The sequence below is a fragment of the Lepidothrix coronata genome, unplaced genomic scaffold (genome assembly GCF_001604755.1).
Source record: "Lepidothrix coronata isolate B3197 unplaced genomic scaffold, Lepidothrix_coronata-1.0 Scaffold57, whole genome shotgun sequence".
Taxonomy (NCBI): domain Eukaryota; kingdom Metazoa; phylum Chordata; class Aves; order Passeriformes; family Pipridae; genus Lepidothrix; species Lepidothrix coronata.
Window position 1 is genome coordinate 742,528 of NW_016690237.1, and position 17,269 is coordinate 759,796.

General features: G+C 38.0%; 1 protein-coding gene across 8 annotated transcripts in view; it reads right to left on the reverse strand.

The window, feature by feature from the left end:
* Positions 1 to 17,269, reverse strand: part of NALCN (sodium leak channel, non-selective) — a 223,564-nt gene that overhangs the window by 61,807 nt on the left and 144,488 nt on the right. The gene's annotated exons all lie outside the window — the stretch shown is intronic.

A 17,269-nucleotide genomic window follows, 5' to 3' on the forward strand; every position in this document is an offset into this window, starting at 1 on the left:
TCTCAGAATACAAAAATAACAGGAAAATCACATTTAGATGAGTATTATAAGCAATAATAAAGAACTCAAAAGAATCCGTCTACATCAGCAATACTAGGCTGCAGCACATCACATAAAAAATTTCGGATTTATAACTATCCACAAACAGTTATTCCATGGAACATCACACATCCAAGTACAGAAAAGGCAGATGCATCTATCTATGTGGACAGATGATGGCTAAATCAAATGATATAAGATAAAAAAGATATGCTATAGACATATGATTCCTGAATTCTGACTACCTTATGTAGCAATTCAGTTGTGTCATTTCAACAAAATACCATGTCAAAAAGAAGCAGTGAAATTAATTTTCACATTTATTTTAAACTGTATGTGTATTGTATGCTATTTCAACAAGAATATATCTAAATGAAATTTCAATTCTCCTTCTCACCCCACCTTGTGAGCAAAGGATTAGAAGCTTATATTTTAGTAGAGATTTTCACCATCAGCACCCTGCAGAAAATACTGCTGATAGTCATCAGCTATAGATTTTTACCAGGGGCAATTGCCCAGAAAGTTGAACAGAGTTTTAACTCTCACTTGCCCTGCCTACCGAAATGCATGCTCCCACAGCATGCTATAGAAGAACAACTGCTCTGCTGCACTGTCATGCTATCAGCAACATCATCACTTCCAGCCACAGCTTAAAATGAAAATCAATTCATATTTGGTTGGATGCAAGTTGTCATGTGGCTGAAAACTGAAGAGCTACAAAGACTAATTAATGGTGAAGCACTGAGTCAGAATAAAAGGGGAATATTGCATATATCTGTATTATGTCCAGTCCTGTTTCATTGCTTTATTAATGATCCTTAAAAGGAATAAATGATGACATTAGCACCCACTTGGTATTAAAATGTGAAGAGTTACAAATACCATGTTGGACAAGGAAAAGGATGCATTTAGAAACAGCGTCAGGAAATAACAGACTGAAAAAATTCTAGATAAAGAATAAGAGCAGAAGCTAAACAAAAATTGGACTTCCATATAGCATCAAAAGGTCAGTTTGGGTACCAATTACATTAGCTGCCAAAGGCTATACTCACAACCAAGCTCTGTTGGGTAGATATTACAGAGGTATGAAAAATGGTATAGAAGTCCACAGCTCCTCTCTGTGCTGCTTTAAAGAGACCATATCAGGGTATGCATAAATTTCTAAATACCATTTTGCCATTTTCATACTCACAAGCCAAAATAGTGCTGAAGAGAGGCACGAAAACCAGGAGAGTGCTACATAAACTAATTGGGGCAAGGGAGAAAAAAGGAGAGAAAGACTATTTATAAAATTTATTCCACATCTGCAATAATGGATAATAAAGTAAGGGCAGGGGAGATGTAAATTTATATAAGAAATATTTGAAAACAAATTATTTCAAGAATATAACAGTGTATACCAAACAAAGGAATGAGAGGATGAAATTTAGAAAGAGAATTTCTAGGATGAGAATAAAGATTTCTAGTCTTATGGGGAAATCTCTGAGTGTTCAGACAGATCTCTGGAGGGGAGTGCCTCATTATTTCAAATTCAGACCACTCAGAACCCCCAAAATGCCAGAGTATTGCTGCAAGAAATCACTCACAAGGAAACCAGGCTTCTCCGCAAAACTGTACTGTTGAAAAGCTTAAGGAAGGGACTATTTCTAGAAGAAAAAAAAAAAAAAGGTTTCCAGTTTCTGACACTTGATTTTTTAATAAGAAGACACTGCATAAATATGCACATTTTGGCATGGACAATGTCACTTACAGCTATGAACTCCCGTTTGCAGAAGTCAGTGTATATAGAACAGAGACCATTGCAATGTTGTCTGAAGTCTTAGTGCAGAACAGATCAGGGAGAACTTGAAAGCAGAAAACTGTGTAGTTCAAAAGGTAAACAAGGCAATAGGAGAATGATTCAAGATAGGCTTTAAAATAGCTTAAAGTCAAAGCAGTTCTATAGAATATCTCCAATTACTCATGCTGTGATAATATTACATATTGGGGAGCATGAGGCATTTAGCTTCACTAAGTTCTTCTCCATGCACTTAGGGTGTAATTATTGCTCCACATGACATACATCCTGTTTTGTATTGCTGCTTAAAACCTTTATATTTCAACTTTCTTTAACACATAACAAACATATATTTTTAAAGGTACAGGATTATGGTGAAATGAGGTTATGATAGTGCATATGATAGTGTAGAGTTTCTAGTAACAGCTAGACCCAAATAACCCAATAAACACATATAAAATATTAGGACATTTTTCTCTAGGATTTTTAGGTTTTATTTATTACTCTTCCTATTGGCACACTGGCCTGATTTGCTCTGCATGGCCCTCAATCTCCAGCCCCAAGAGCCTACTGGGAGCCTTTTGTCATCCTGGCCTGGCTGAATTCTCTTGTGGATGGTGGAAAACATTTATGTCTGTAAAGCCATTGAAGGAATTTGTGTCTATGTCTGCTACTGCCATGATGCTTGAGTTTGGAGGAGCAGATTTAGTGGCACACACATATAGTAAAACTGTCTGCTCTAAACCTGTATCCAAATAGTACATAAATGGTGAGGAGTGTCAGAGAGGATATTTTAATTTAGGATTCCTGTGGTCATTTGAACAGGTCTCTAAAAACCAAGTTCTCCCTGATCTGTTCACATAATTGTCTCATATCAATACAAAAGACAGCTGTGAGAAAGGCAGACTTACAGGAATAAGAAGATTTGTACTATTTGTCTCTCACAGAAAGGCATTATGGGCATGTCTCCATTTGGTCTGGAGCAGTTTGAAGTTTGAATCATCAGCATGTGTTTTCTGGTTCAGTTTAAGAGCTGTGTTGGTAAGCAAACCAGATTCTTCTTGAAGGAAACAAAACCACAGGCTCCAGCTTGGTTACATAAAAAATGCAGTCCAGGCTTAAGGATCACAACCAGTGGCTGGTCCTTAGGGTGGCCTTGAACCCCATGTGTGATGGGGCACATAGTTCAATGTGAGACTGAATCTGTTCTGAAGCAAACCCCTCTGACCTGCACACTGTACATGCAGCAGCCGCAGCAACTGCTTCATTGTGCCAATTCTCTCCGATGGCACAGCCCAGGTCTTACATAGTACAATCTCATCCATATTACTCATTGCAGCTTCAGTTGTAAATTTTTTTGTGACTTCAAGGCTTGCTTACAAAAACATGATTGCCAAAATCAGCTTTAGTATAATAAACATCTTGGCCCTTAAAAATTAAAAGAATCTGTAAGTGGTTGTCCTAAATACACACAGTAGGATGAATGGTGGTGAAAGTGGAAGACCGGGAAAGGCAGAGTGCAATAAAAGAGACAGCAGGTAATGACTGTCAATGAGGAAAAGGGTCAGGATTATCTTTTTTGCACAGAGGTACCCTGGCTGTGGTCAGACAATTGTGCTAGGATGGTCTGAAAAGCAATCACTGCCCTGCTGGAGAAAGCATCCTTTCTGTCATGAAGCCAGTGTCTCCTGTGTAATCACACTAGTCCTACCAGGCCAGAAAAGCCACAGCACCAGACTATTCACACACCATCCCACCTCTGCCAGGTACTAAAGCATTCTCATCTGTGTATCACAAATGTATTACAGTACTTGAACCACCCAGTATACACTGTTATCTAGAACTTTGAGAGTAAGGTAATAAATGGTGGTTCTTACTTTTTTTTATCTTAAAACATTGTAACACTATAGTCACCCAGACAGCAATCACTGTAAATGTGGTCAAGGTGAAATTAGTGAGTTCTCTTAAAGTGCATATTGCAACTCCTTTGATAGCAGTGAGTGGAGTTGCTGAAAAATCACTAAAGAATTGGAATGAGACAAGAAGCAGGACCCGATTAGGAGAGATGCATTTCCCCAGTCTTTCCCTATGTTCAGCAGAAGAGACATGCACAGTGAATTTCAGATCTTCAGGTGAATGCAGGGCAGTGTCACACATGCCCTCCAGCTGACATCCTCTTCTGTGGAAGCAGGATGTGATAAGTGTCTGCACATGCAAGAGTCTCATGATGGACTCAGGTGGGAGCTGACAGACTGAAAGGTGGAAGTGCTTCAGGGTCTGGTAATATGAACAAGATCACCTGAACAGTTCAAAGGGCAAACTAAGGTCAGTAACTCTCAATATCACCAATTTGCATTTAGAGACAGAAACATCCTCAAAAGTATTGATCTGGGCAAAAGAAACCAAAAGCTCAAATTTAACATAGTCATCGAGTCTCTAAGATATTGACAGTTTGGTGAGAAACAGAATTAACCATACCCAAAGGGATAAGACCTACCATTCCTAACTTTTTGTTTTGTTCTGTATTCATTTAGTTCTGATCATGGAAGAAGAGCCAGTAATGTGCAAAACTCAAAGAGTGACAGATGTAGTTTTCAGATGGTCTGTGAGGCAAATGTATGTGAAATTCACTTAAACGCTCTGTAAATATTTCAATGAAATCAAATGATTATAAAAATTTGCAGCAATGCTCTAACTCTTTCATTTTAGTTGACAGTTTTCAAAACAGGCTGAGATCAATCATGTTCCAAATTAAAAGCTTTGCTACTGATGTACACAAAGCCTATTTAGGAACTGGCCAGCTGCCCAGAATAATTTCATGGTGACTGAAAAGTTCAAACCTTTTGTGAAAGTTCAGGGGGAGTCACTAGTGGATAGTTTTAAATTAATATTGTTTGGTATATTATAGTGCACTACTAAATAACAACATTTTTCACTGCAAATCTCCTTTAGGGGTTGTATTTGAAGAATAAAATGACTATACAGTATCTGCGCTGCATGCTTAGCAAGATATGCTACGTGCTCCAACACCAAACATTGAAAACAAAAGTGCACATGGATGAAAGACATTATAAACTGATACCAGCACCCAACCAACAGCTTTGCATAATTTTTTACCTATCCAGATTCTCAGAATTACCATCACCTTTGGCTTGTCAAAAGGAGCTTTGAATGAAATCCAAGTAATTAGCATAAAATGACATGTAAATTAAAGAACTAAAAATCAGAAAGGCAGACCAAACAAACTACTTTTTTTCCTTTCTGTTATTATTCTCAAATCCTATGGATCAGGAAAATTTTTGGACGTGAATGAGCTATACTTAAAGAAGATATGCATATGGGTAGGCTGTACTATTTGGCTCTTGGTTCTTCTAGGCCCTGAGACATAATTACATTGGTTATTTTTCCACAGGTTTTCCAATTGTTCAAGGTATCTAAAACAACATGTGAGGTTTTATGAGCAATTCTCTTGTGCAGCACCTCCACAGGATGACATTTGGGTTGTGTGTTGCCTACTGTGAGAGGCAGTTTGGCAGGAGATGGGAGAGCATTACTGTTTGTCTTAGAGTCCAACCTGGTGAAGCCTTGTCTCTGCTTTCTTTGAAAGCAGTCCCTCAATTAAAATATTCCCTAAACTACATCAAAATATTCTCTGGAAGAAAGTAGCAGGAGCTAGAGGAGAGAGCCAGCAGTGAGGGAAGAGTTAAGCAGCACGCACAGACAAGTGGTCAATGCTTAAGCTTGCTCTCTTGTCCTCTTTTAGGCAACTGGTTAGATGTACCAGTAGTGAATTCTGCCCTTCAGGCTCATGTATATAAATGGGTACATTGCAAGCAATAAAAAATTCTCCCATGTGGGTACTGTAAAACAGAACCCCAATTGATTTTAATCACATTCTGCACTGCCATGGGGAATTTTCAGTGAAATATACCAAAAACTATGATTGTGGTGGTGCTGGCATTCAGAGCAGAGACTGCATTGTTGATAATGATAAAGGTAAAATAAACTGAAAAAGTTCCTACCAGATGGAGGAACAAGATTACATATATTTCTTATACGCATAAGATCCGTTTTTCTTCTAAGCAACTTTCCTCTGTCACCAGGTTTATATGCTGTGTGTAATACAATTTGGTGCTGTGCCTGCTATTTCCCAATTGTTCATTTAGATAATTTTTTCTTCAATTTTGCATGAAGTCTTCAAAATTTAACAGATATTGAGTAAGGTTTCACAAGGTTCCTTTGATCAACTGAGATAAATAAGACAAATTTTTCAGAGCTATTATTTCATACTGCCTACAGAGTGGTAAACATTGCTACTTGGATTACACTTAAGCCATATTTACAAATATTTTCCCCTCTGCAGTGGCAAGCATTATATAATTTAAAAAAACAGGTGATCCAAGATTCTGTGCAGTCAGTGTTCGTAATCAGGGCCCCAGGCATGTGCTTACCAGACAAGATTCAACCTTCTTGCCTTTAGACTGAGGTACCTACCTCAATTAACTTAGTTAAGGTCTGTCTTATAGCCAAAAGTGACCAGATGTGTAGAGACCAGTTCAGATCTTGGGGTGGCTATATATTTCACACATGTTTATCTTTTCCCATTGACTAACTAGGCAACTTGAATCCAGTATGTTCTTTAAATCAGATGTCTGATTCCCAATGTTAGGCAGGATGAATCTAGGCCATAGCATCCATGATGGTATTCATCTTAGTTAATTATAGTTGTCCAAACGTGAAGTAAATTGTACAATCATTTAGGCACTTATATTTAAATGAAAAAGGTATCCCCAGATATTGACTCACCCTATACTAACATATAAGTAAGACAAGCAAGATAGACTATTACCTCAGGGCAACTCCTTCACTGAATGTAGAGACTATAAGGCTACATCTACACCAGTAATCTACTGGGGTATGGGCCTAAGAACTGGAGTAAGACTGTTGATACTGTTAGCAAGATTGACTACACGGTTTTGGCCTCTTATCATGCTTGAGCACAGTCTGGGGCTTACCCTAGCTGGTGACATTCCCTATAGGCAGTATGGACACTTTCTATTTAAATGGTTGGTAGTTTTGGGGAGGGAAAATAACTTAGCTGTACATACAAGCCAGGTTGTGCCACTTGGCCAGCTTAAGGGACAGAGAGCAGGTTCTGGACTGCTATCTCAATACACATCAGCTAAATTACTAGCTTTGAGAAGATGGTCTAGTTTAGGTAAGAAGGTTTAGGTAAATTGTTTATAGATTCATAGAATAATTTAGGTTGGAAAAGACCCCTAAGATCATCGAGTCAAACCATTAACCTAAGATTGTCAAGATTTCTTTTATCTTAGATGAGATAAACCCCACCCTTATTCTAAAACAGTTTAGGGGTAGGTACCTCTTTTTGATGAATAGTTTAAAGTAGATAATGAAAATTAAACATAAATCTAATGCTAACATGCATAGTTCTTCTTTTTGCTGTTTCACATATAAATGCAGCTTTACCATTTTCATATTCATTATTTTTCTCTTTGGATAAGTGGCAGAAATATTTTTGCTTCCATACAAAGGTTAGTGAGTACCAAAAGAACATCCATTATAATAAAAAATGCATTGCATGCTCTATTTCATCAGCAGAAACTGCTTGAGACTTCATTTAAACTAGGCATCATTATTTGTTATGAACAATAAGCAACTAAAATATTTTCAAGCGAACAAAGGAACAACATGTATGAATTCTGCTCTTGTACAAACATAATCATTCAGCATGGACTATTACAATGTGTTCATCTTCAAGATTCAGGGCAAAATTCAGTGCAACCTGAAAAGGTGCTTCTGCAGAAGAAGCAAAGAAAGTACCATTGCAAGACAATTCAGAGACTTAATGTTTACTTTCTTATTCTAGATTCTACACAAAGGAAGATTCCTGGAGGTAGCTTTGTAAATGGTGCTTACCTAAATGTAGCTGAGACATACAACTTCAGCTACCCTGCTGGATTTACAGAAAAACAGAGCCAATCTGGGAAATTATAATTGTGGACAGACTTTCAAAGGTTCTCAACACAGGTAGCTGCCATTTATGCATAAAGGAGCTGTGGTTGACTGAGGAAGTCATCATCTTGACTTCCTATCAGGATACAAACAGTGTGAAGTATATAAAATACTGAAGAGCAGAGAGGTCACAGGGATAAATGACTCAATATGCAGAGAATCTGTGTGTCTCTGCTCATAGTTTAACAAACAAGATAAATTTTACCTAGGCCCTCTTAGACATGGAAAGCCTGGACTTTCATCCATACATGCAAAACTTTTATTCCATGTGATTTGTATAGGCTGCTCTATGCATTGTTGGGGGTATTGAATGAGATAGATCTCTACTAAACTCTTATGAATGTAAGGTTTACCCAACTTGACTTACTACTAAGTTTCATCTGCATGGTAGGAAACACACTGTGATGGTTTTGCCTGGGATAGAGTTAATTTCCTTCATAGTAGCTGACATGGGGCTGTGTTTTGTATTCTTGCTGAAAACAGTGCTGACAACACTGGGATGTTTTCCTTAGTGCTGTGCAGTGCTTGCACACAGTCAAGGCCTCTTCTGCCTCTCATCCCACCAGTAAGCAGGCTGGGGGTGCACAAGAGGTTGGGAGCTGACCCCACCTGACCAGAGGGATATCCTATACCATATGGCATCATGCTCAGTATATAAAGCTGGGGAAAGAAGAAGGAAGAGGGGATGTTTGGAGTGATGGTGCTTCTCTTCCCAAATCACTGTTATGTGTGATGGTGCCTGGCTTTCCCGGGGTTGGCCGAACACCTGCCTGCCCATGGAAAGTGGAGAATGAATTCCTTGTTTCGCTTTGATTGCATGTATGGCTTTTGCTTTACCATTAAGCCATCTTTAACTCAATCCATGATTTTTCTCCCTTCTACTCTTCTGATTCTCTCCACCATCCCACTGGGGCTAGGGAGGGTAGTGAACGCACAGCTGTGTGGCTGGGATTAAACCTCGACAGCTCCCTATGCTACGTGAACCTAATTCCAGATTTCACAGCCAACCTATATTATTCCTACGAATTTGTGAGTGTTGCTTGAGGTGGAAGCTGTTAGGTGTAGATGCTGAAAAATATTTGTTACATATTGATGCAGGTTGCATTTTGTTTCTGCGGGCTGTGGCAAAGCAATTCTGTGTTTCCTTCTTTTTAGGTGTGCTACACTGTGTTTGGACATTCCTGGAAATGGATACTTTGCTAGCACAGACTACTATGACAATGCCTTCTAACACATAAAGGATCTCTACAAAGACAAAAAGGATGACCTGCTGTAGCTAGGAGAAGAATGTTTCATCTGAAACGTGGAACACAATTCAGATGAGACACCAGGTAAATATTACTAAAAATCCCTTAACATAATTATCAAACGTGATAATTAATGCATTACTCTTGGTCTTTACTCACAGGAGTAAGCAAACATCAACGACAATGCACAGTACTTTTTTTTCTGTATTTTTTCCAGGTGCTTTTATAATAACCACCATTATCATGTGCATTTGTTTCCTTAAATGTATTCGGCTAAATATGCATGCGGCTGTACATTTGATCTGATCTCCACATAGTCGATTTGTTTGAGACTGGAAAACTGAAGAGGGTTTGTGGAGAGACCACAGAAATTTCATCTATAATGTCATTCTAGAGAATATAGAGGAATACTCTTCACAAGGAGACTTGCTCACAGGACAGGAGGCAAAGAGCACCATTTGCTTCATGAAAGAAAAATCTCTTTAGACAGAATAAAGTAATTCTTCTTTATGAAGACAATCACTGGAATAAGTTGCCCAGAGAAGCTATGCTAAGCTTATCACTGGAGATATTCAGGAACTGACCTGACAGGACTCTAGGTAACCATATCTAATGGCCTGCTTTCAACAGCAGGTTGGACTAGGTGTTTTCCAGAAGTCCTTTCCATCCTAGACTTTTCTATGATTGTATAATTTGGTGATAGCTGTGAACTGCAAGACAACAGATCCTTATTATGCTCTTCAGTTTCACTCTTGTGTATATGCATGTGTCATCTCTTAGTAACTTGGCCTCTTGTTCAAACCATTATGAGGCTCTGTTGGATTTTGTGAGAAGATAATATAACTCAAATTGAGAATATGTAACTCACATAGTGGACCAATTCCTACAGTTGAGTATCCTTACTTAGAAAATGTAACTGAAGTTAAGAAAAAATTCACAGATGTAGTTGAGGCCAGAATCCAGTACATTTTGTTCAACAGGGGAGACTTTGAGCAAATCAGCTGCCCGTTGGCTTTTTGTGGTTGGCTGGTTGGTTTGTTCATTTTGAAGTAGAGGCAGAACATTTAATTTGACATAAGTGGCCTGAGTTTTAGATTCACTGCAGTTTCACAGTATTTCTCCAGTACAGGAATTCAGACAGAAAATTAATTTTACCAAAGGACGTGCAGAGGCAAACCTACATGAGTGGTAACTGGGAGGTCACAGAGGCTGATCCAAATTACTTCAGAAACCTTCTAGGCTGGACTAGATGAAAACAAAGATAATTTGATGTTACTGGCTGCCCTTTCTCCCACACAAGTTTGCTGATGAAATTTTAGCCAGGGCTAGATTCCTGCATTCTGTTATTCCCTTTCACAAGAGATGGAGAGAGTTTTCTTTGTATCCTTGTGGTGATAGACTACTTTTTTAAAGAGGAAGATACGGGTAAGAATTCTCCCTCAGTTTTGAAAAAGTGCTCCCACTCATTGGATATTATGCAAGAAAACCGTGCAGGCTTTCTCATCTTCTGTCATGTTTTTAAAAAAGTGTCTGATCCATTCTTGAGGAACTATAAAGGGAGAAACCCTCTGAATTCTAAGTAGAAGTGACTGACTTACACACAGGTACCTAAAAATGGCAGTAAAAATAAAATGAATTAGTTCTTTTAAGTAGACAGTAATTTTTAATGACTGAAAAAGGAATTAAATCTCATGCAAAGGCCAAGCCTCTACTTTTTGTTAAGTATGCAGAAGTCGATTACAATGTGTGCACAAGTGCAAAGATTCACATGCTGCTATGGGCCTAAAACACAGTTAAGGAAAGGTGATGCAGACAAAAAAAAAAAAGGGGTACAAACACAGCATGAATTTTCAAGAATCCATTGCCATACAAATAACTAGTAATGCTACATAAGCCCCGTCCTTCATTCCAAACTGCTGCAGGGCTGTCCCTTTATTCAGAGGATGGAGCATCTAGAATCATGTATGTGCCCTGACAAACACTTGTATCTTCCTTTGCTATCAACCAAATAAAACAAAAATAAAGATTAGGTGAGCTCCTGGTGATATAAAAGATAGGTAAGCATTTTCTTTCATAGTAATATAAATGAAGCAGCAGAAGCTTACATTTATATTTTTGTTACTCCTATTCACACATTCATAGCAAATTTGACTCCCATCTCTCCTTGAAAAATGTGTGCTTTGAATATGATGTTTGGCAAGATTTTTCAAAGATCTCTATTTTATACCACAGAACCTTCTTCCAAGAGAAAAGCTCTTGAATTTATTGAGTTTTCTTCACAGATAATATGGTATTGAATATACTAGGAATTGACAACTTCTGAAGTGATACTTAGGTGTTAATTTCACAATTGAAAATAAAACGTATGAGCCAGAATTTGTGACCCATTGATACTGTTTTTAAAAAAGGTGGGAGATGAGGTAAGAGATAGCAAAAAAATTCAAACAACAAAGGTGTTTTGAAGCTACAGCCTTCAGGAGACTTTGAAAACTTTCTTAGTTATTAAAAAAGAAATAGTCTAGCATGAGCAGTTTTCCAGATGACCGTGTTTTCCAGTCTTGAAAGGTCAGCTTGTTTTCTAGAAATGGACACAGTCTCCGTAAAACTTGCTACTTTGGAAACAGTGCTACTTTGAATTCTCTGCATATGGTCCAGGAATGGGGGACCAACTTGAATTTTGTGAACTTTCTATTTCCTCTACGATGAAAAGAAGGATTTTATGCCTTTTATGTAGTACTTAAAATTCAGTTTGGAACCATTACTGTACTTTACATTTATTAATAAAATGTGTTCTACACTTATCTTTGCTGCCACTTGTTAAAAATCCATTTACACGGGATCAGATATAATGAAAAGGTAATTTTCCATTTTTATTCTACTTTATAGTTATTTCCCATTTAGAATTACCTCAAGTACGGTCCTAAGAATAAAAATATTCTGGAGGCAAGTAAAACTAACTAGGCTTAAAAAAGCTCCTTGATTTTCACATACACATTCACATTTATAGAATTTTATGCTGAGTGTGTTTAAATTAGATATACCAATTATAACACCTTGTTCACACAATATGTTCATGAAAAATCCCCATGCTGAAACTCCCACTTTAATGCTAAAACCTCAGCACACAAAATTTGGAAGTGATGCAACTGCTGAAATTGTCATTGGCATCTTCCTAGATCTGCTGAATGACTGGAGATGCTGGGTGAAAGGCAGAGGGCTCCGGCAACATGTTCTGACCAAACGTGTTCAGCATACCAAATCCTATCTTTTCCATCTCCTCCTCTTCTGATAGATAAAATTTCACTTCTGAGATATCACTCAGCACAGCTTTTGCAGCCAGGTACTCAAAAAAAACAATTAGCGGTGTTTGACCTGTCATTGTTCATGGTCTCAATTAAAGGCAATAGTGAACTATGTGCTTTGGTTCTACTTAACAAGAACCTGGGGAGAAGGGGGCAGAGGAAAAGAAATACTGGGTCATAAAGTGTGAGCACAGTTTTGCTCCTTGCTGAAAAAAGGAGTTGTTAATAGGTCTGTCAAAATGATATCTGCATTACCAGGACAGTGAGACTTCTTGGTATTAACAGGAGTAAGGTCGAAACTGTCTTCTGAATGAATAATGACTGTATCTGGATGGCCTGGACTTCCCCTAGAAAGACCTTGGTTTCAAATACTAAACTGCCTCACCAGAAAAGAGATCTGAGAAAAGCAAATGGAGACACAGGGAAAGCAAAAAGATGAAATCCATGAAAAGCAGTACCAGCAAAGCATCAGCGAGCCAGCTGCATGCAGGGAGACAGGACTTCTTATTATTTCAGACTGGCTTTCTAATACTTTTTGTATTATGGACTAAATATTTTGAATTCTTGTTAAGAAACAAATTCCAAGAAATGATGTTACAGAAATTCTATCCTAGTAATTTCACATACTGATTTATTTACTTTAAAAAAAATGAGGGCGTTTGTAAAGAATATTAAATATTACTTTTTCCAAAATGTGTTAGTTATCCTGCAAATGCAGATCACTTCAAATAGACTTACCCAGTGAAAAGAAACTCAGGTCTGATTCTAAAGCTGCACGTACAGGTGCACAAAGACAGAAAACAGGAAGCAATAACAGGCATGGTAGGAAGGAGAGAGCACTGAGGAAGCATTTGACTGGAAGGTACATCACAGGCTAGCAGGCATCAAATGAAATAATCAAATGGCAGATTCATAAGTTGAAAAGGAACTATCTTCTCACACAGTGCATTGTTAAATTTATCTTTCCTGCTGCAAGCAGTAAATGCTAGAATATACACAGATTTGAAAATAGATTTAACAGACGTGCGAGCACTAAGTGCCTTCCCTATTTTTGTATTAGTTCCTAAACAAATTTTTCTGGCCACCATCAGGGACTAGATATATTGAACTAGGAGGACCTTTGCTTTGAGCCAGTAGATCTCTTGCTATATTCCAAGCCTACAGGTTCTTCCTCAGTAAACTTCATAATAGATTTCCAAGGACAATCTTGGCATAATTTTTTCACCAGAAACATATATAGTGAAATTCTACCAATCACTGGTCACAAGGAACGGCCAAGTGACTGTGAATGCCTTGGTTCTACTGTCAGGTGACACTGGCAGTGATATAATTAGAGCTATAAGAGAGACATGAAGTTACGGATTACCAGGATGTGGAAGACTTTACTCTGATGCCAGGGACCATCATAGTGAATACCAAGCAACACCGTACTTAAAGAGCAGTAATTTTAGGGTAAAGGTCCAAAAGGATTTACACTCGAACACAGTACACCTGGGTTACCAAGTAAAAGTCTCTAGTAGGACTTGCTCTCTTAGGACAGTCCACTGCCATTACAAACAAGATATGTAGGCACTCCACATAATTTCATTACTGAAAATGGATAAAATAATATTGTGGAATTAAGATGTGCCTGATGGGAAAAAAAAAGTACTAAACACAGGGAAACTCATTAGAGGCACTGCTGGAGCTGTTAAAAAGTTAAGGATTTTGTTTTAAAGAACAATATAAGGCATGCACACACATTTTCAAGCTTTGGAAATACATTCAGCACTTACATAAAACTGGCCTGATTTTAAAAGGGATCTGTTGTCATTTTGTAACCTGTACAAATCCGGTCACTTTGCAAAACTCTGTATATTTGACAAATTTATTGGGTGTGGGTGTATGTGTACACCTGCATTCACGTATGCATATGTAGCAAAGGTATTTGCAGGTCCTGAAATGGAGGAAAAAATTTATGATTCTGAAACGGTTGGCACGTATGTGTGTTTCCGTATAGTTTAAAAATCACATAGGCTGCTTGTATTAGAGAGCAAAAATATACATTATGTCTTGTGGTAAACAGACAAAAAGCATATATTTAGGATATGATAATCAGATGCACAGAACAGAAAAATATGCATCTGCACTCAGGAGGTCCTAATTTTCTTTAATCTCTTCAAAGAACATGGATACAATGCTTGTCCTGACATTTTGATCGTTGCTTTTTTGTCCTAAACATAATTGCTTATACTAATGCCTAGAGGGTACCTCATCCTCCCAGAATTCACATGTTATTTTTAGTGCAGAATGGAATATAGCACATTGCAAGCTTTTTAACTACCCAAAGGCACTGACTGTATAACCAAAATATAACTGATTCATAGTCCTTTTTGTATATTTTAGAAGATAAATATTAAGATTCTTTACTTTTTGGGGTTATTTTCCTCTCTTTTTTTAAAACCGTAGTGAAATATTTTAAACATGACTGAAGTACATGTCAGATGGTTGTGATAATGCAAATGAATCCATATTCTTTGCTAGGTGCTAAGTCTGAACTCCTCCATCTGAGATTTTAACCCAGTGTCTGGTATCCTTTGACCTATAAGAAAAAAGTAAAGGTATCTAGCTTTGTAAAACAAGTATCCTACACTCCAGCTGCAGGAAAGAATGTGATGGAAAGACAATTTAACATATCTGAGATATCACTGTCTCTGAGGAAGCCTATTCCTCTCCACACCTCAGAGAACTGATGTAACTATATTGCCAAGGCCAGAAGTTTTAAAAAAAAAAAAAGAAGTTGAGTCTTGCTCTTTTCTTCAGATTTCGCAAGGATACTGCAAGACTTCCTGGAGCTCCAGAATGAAAAGGGGTAGTGGGAGAGGCACTAAACAAATGGGTGTCTGAACAGATCAAGTGAGGTCTATGGGTCACCCTTGTTATTTGAAACCACAGAAGGGGTTACTTTTACTGGGTTGGGCATGACACGGTGAGGACAGTCCTGGAAGACTTAACGTAAGATTTTATAGAAGGCGTGTGTGTGTGTGTGTGTGTGTGTGAGCATGTGTGTGCATGTATAACACAGAGGAAGTTTGACAAAACAGTATTTTACAAAGTAAGAATAATACACTATTAATTTTCAAGGAAACACTAACAAGACAAAGAAAAATTTAATTGCTGAACATTAGAAAACAAAAAATAACAACCACCTCCACCATTTCAGTGCTGCCCAGCAACAGGACAAGAAGTAATGGCCGTAAATTAAAACACAAGAGGTTCCACCTCAATTTGAGGAAGAAATTCTTTACGGTGAGGGTGGTAGAGCACTGGAACAGGCTGCCAAGAGGGGTCATGGAGTCTTCCTCTCTGTAGACATTCAGAACCCTCTTGGATGCATTGCTGTGTCACCTGCTCTAGCTGACCGTGCCTTGGCAGGGTGGTTGGACTGGATGATCTCCAGAGGTGTCTTCCAACCTTAACGATTCTGTGATTCTGTGATCTCATTGTGAATGATCTTACAACTCTCTCCTGCCCCTGGTCATGCTTAGTTCAAATTGCCATATTACTGTAAGCTTAGGGAGAGCCAGTGAAATTCCCACACATATGAATAAGAATATGCATTCTCAGTAACACCTTAAGTTAAAAAAAGTATCTGTCAAAACTCTTACCATCTCTTGCAAATTGCAACTTTCAACAAGTTCCACAAGTATTCTACCTAATTTCACTAATACTTAAATGCATTACAGGCTTTCAAGTCAGTTTTTCAAGCCAGAAACATTTGAAAGAAAAATAAAATATAAGTGGTGCCAAATACAAATGCAGATCACATTATGGTTCTCATGGAGAAAAGACCTCTTAGGCAGGAAAGACTTCATAAGCAAAGACAAGTCCTAACTCCTTGTTACAAATTCTTCTGAAAGGTACCTACGCCTACAGACAGCATTAAAAATTTTAGTTCTTAGAGTAGCTCTGCCAAGTCCTAAAACTACTTGCAGATATTGCAAGCAGCTTGTTTTCTCTAAGCTCACATAAATCTTTTCACAAAATGATAGTTAGATGATGCACATCAAGAACTTACAACAGAGTGAACCAATGAGCAACAATGGACAACATTCTCAGGCACATGGTGATTCTTGGGGTGTCCTGCACAGGCCCAGGAGTTGGACTTGATGATCCTGATGGGTCCCTTTCCACTCAGCATATTCTATGGTTCTATGAAAGCATTACATTTTCCTCTTCTGTTATCCATACGGCTATCCAGACCCAAATGCATAAGGCTTTTACTCAACATAAGAAGCATTCTGAAACAATAGGCTACTGAATACAGTTCCCTTGTTCAATACAACTTTTTTTATTGGTAATGTTGGTAAAAGTGCCAACTGCTTAAAGCTTCAATATTGCAGATGTTCTGGTTTCAGAATAATGGAGGTTTGTGCACTTTAGATATCAAATCACAGACAGTTTGGGCTGCAAATAGCTGTGTAACTGTGCTTTACCCTGAAACCTGAATTGGTTTTGGCTTTATTTTCAAAATAGGGAGAAAGCACAGTCCTCTTTGAAATGGGCTGTTTCCAAGGAATTACCTCCCTCCCAGAAGGAAAGTACTTTGCTTTTAGTAAGTCATGCATGATTGTGTGGCGAAACCACTGGCTAGCTGCCATGTGAACAGTTCTGTGAGAAATCAGGGTTCTCCATGGGGAAAAAAAGCCATGCACAGCCTTAGTTGGCTTATGTGCTTTCACTTTAACAGATGAAAATAATTGCTTTTTTCAGAGCTCTCCTACAGTGTGTAACTGTATTTTCTCAGTTCCCAAACCCACATTGAGGAAAATATTTTACTTTTGTACTGTTTCCAGCATCCCAGAACCAAGATTAGGTAGAACTTGGCC